Genomic DNA, 2,435 nt, shown 5'->3' with positions numbered 1-2,435 from the left:
CTGTATCGCTCAGTGGAGATGTCCTCAGTCCCTCCAGACGTGGGCAGTGTTGGAGGAATTGCAGAAGGATTTCAGGAAGAGCCTTTATGTCTTCCGCAGCACACGCTCCCCTCTGCTCCCAACAAGAGATGTGGCCCCTGTGCTCTTCCCACAGATCTGTGTTCTTCCCTAGCAGGGCACTCACCTCTCTGTATCCAGTTCCTCCCCAGCTGGCTGGCGGGCTTCTGAGCCTGCTCCAAGCTCTCCTTGCCCATAGTTACATTCCCAGTGCTTAACAGGGGGCCTAATCCCACTGGGTGGATCAGATTCTATTAGTTAAGGGAATAAATGAGATGCTATTTGTAAGTCGTGTCCGACTCTTTGCGACCCCATGGGCTGTAGTCTACCAGGCTCCTCCGTCCATGGGATTTTCCAGGCAAGAATACTGGAGTGGGTTGCCATTTCCTTCTCCAGGAGAGCTTCCCAACCCAGGGATTGAACCCAGGTCTCCTGCATTATAGGCAGATGCTTTACCGTCTGAGCCACCAGGGAAGTCAAAGATATCCTTTCCAGCAGTTTATTTACTGCATTGTCACTTTTATGATACCTGGCTCAACAAAAAACAGAAAACTCCTTGAAGGCTGGGGCCGTGTATTCTCAATGCCTGGTCCGTTTTAGGAGCTAAATGAATGAGTGAAAAGAATTAATTGAAACAATGAATCGAGGTTTGAGTTTATTTTTTCTTTGTAAATTGAAGTATCATTGATTTATGGGCTTCCCCCGTTGACTCCCTGGTAAAGAATCCACCTGCAATTCAGGAGCCAGGGGGTTTGATCCCTGGGCCAGGAAAATTCCCTAGAGGAGGAAATGGCAACCCACTCCAGTATTCTTACCAGGAAAATCCCACAGACAGAGGAGCCTGGTGGGCTACAGTCCGTCGGATCACAAAGAGTCAGACAGGACTGACCGACTGAACAAATGCATGCATCATTGATTTACAATGTTGTGTTAATTTCTTCGGTACAGCAAAGTGATTCAGTTATATATACGTTCTCTTTTACATTCTTTTCCATTGTGGTTTATCACAGGATATTAAATATAGTTCACTGTGCTATACAACAGGACCTTATTTGTCCATCCTGTATATAATAGTTTGTGTCTGCTAGCCCCAAATTCCCGCTTCATCTCTCCCCAACTCACCACTCCCCTGGCAACCACAAGTCTGCTCTTTTATGCCTGTGAGTCTGTTCATATTCATAGATAAGTTTGTGTCATATTGTAGATTCCATACACACATCATATCATATCATATCCAGCTTCCTTTTTCTGATTTACTTCACTTAGTATTGTTAGGTAGTTAGAATAGGAAAAAGGAGTCCAGAATGGTGGTGACTAAAAGACAAAGAAGGGAAAAGCCCATGAAAATAGAACAAAGGAAGGTCCGAGGACTGGAGTGAGGTCCTCAGGTGAAGCAAACAGCCTCCTGGCTAGCCCAATTTACATAGGGCAGGCTCAGGGGGAGGAGAAAAAAATATATAAAAAGAGGAGCCAAAATTGAGTCTCGGGGCTCTCTTCTGTTCACGTCTTTTGGGTGAGCCTGCCCTCAAGTCTCAAGGATGTGTTTTCCTTTGCTTGCCAAATAAAACTGAGCTGTAACACCGATCCACCAGTCACTTCATACTTTGCTGCAGTGAGACATAACTGAGGAAATTACAAACTCCCCCAACAGTATGATTATCTCTAGGTCTATCCATGTTACTGCAGATTGCAAATTTTCATTCCTTTTTGTGGCTGAGTAGTATTCCATTGTAAATCTATATGCCACATCTTTAGCTGGTCATCTGTCAATGGACATTTAGATTGTTTCCATGTCTTGGCTGTGGTGAATAGCACTGCTATGAACATAGGGATGCATGTATCTTTTTGAATTATAGTTTTGTCTGGATATATGCCTCAGAGTGAGATTACTGGACTATACGACGACTCAATTTTTAGTTTTCTGAAGAATCTCAATACTGTTTTCCATAGCAGCTGTATCAATGTACATTCCCACCAACAGGGTAGAAGGGTTCCCTTTTCTCCACACCCTCTCCAACATTTGGTATTTGTAGACTTTTTAGTGATGGCCATTCTGACCAGTGTGAGGAGGTGTCTCATTGTAGTTTTGATTTGCACTTCTCTAATAATTAGCGATATTGAGCATATTTTCATGTGCCTGCTGGCCATCTGTATGTGAGACAGTAAACTGTCTTTGTATTAATATTTGATTTATGACATCAAACTAGCACAGAGGTCACATACTGTGTATGTTTATCAAAATTCATAGAGCTATCCACAAAACAGGGTGAATTTTACTCTGTATAAATTCAGTTTAAGTTTTTAATGAAAACTAAAGTTTTAAACATACCATGAAAAATCATTTTTCTCTAGTATGTAATCATGACCATTATGAAAAT

At 42.5% G+C, this 2,435-nt stretch overlaps 1 non-coding gene across 1 annotated transcript; it reads right to left on the bottom strand.

Annotated features, from left to right (window-relative positions):
- Positions 1-459: 459 nt before the first annotated feature.
- Positions 460-531, bottom strand: TRNAY-AUA (transfer RNA tyrosine (anticodon AUA)). The gene has a single exon. It is a non-coding gene; the product is annotated as a tRNA-Tyr (tRNA).
- Between the last annotated feature and the right edge of the window lie 1,904 nt (positions 532-2,435).

Source organism: Muntiacus reevesi, chromosome 1, assembly GCF_963930625.1.
Source record: "Muntiacus reevesi chromosome 1, mMunRee1.1, whole genome shotgun sequence".
In the NCBI taxonomy this organism is placed as follows: Eukaryota; Metazoa; Chordata; class Mammalia; order Artiodactyla; family Cervidae; genus Muntiacus; species Muntiacus reevesi.
This window is presented reverse-complemented; position numbering and strand designations above follow the sequence as displayed.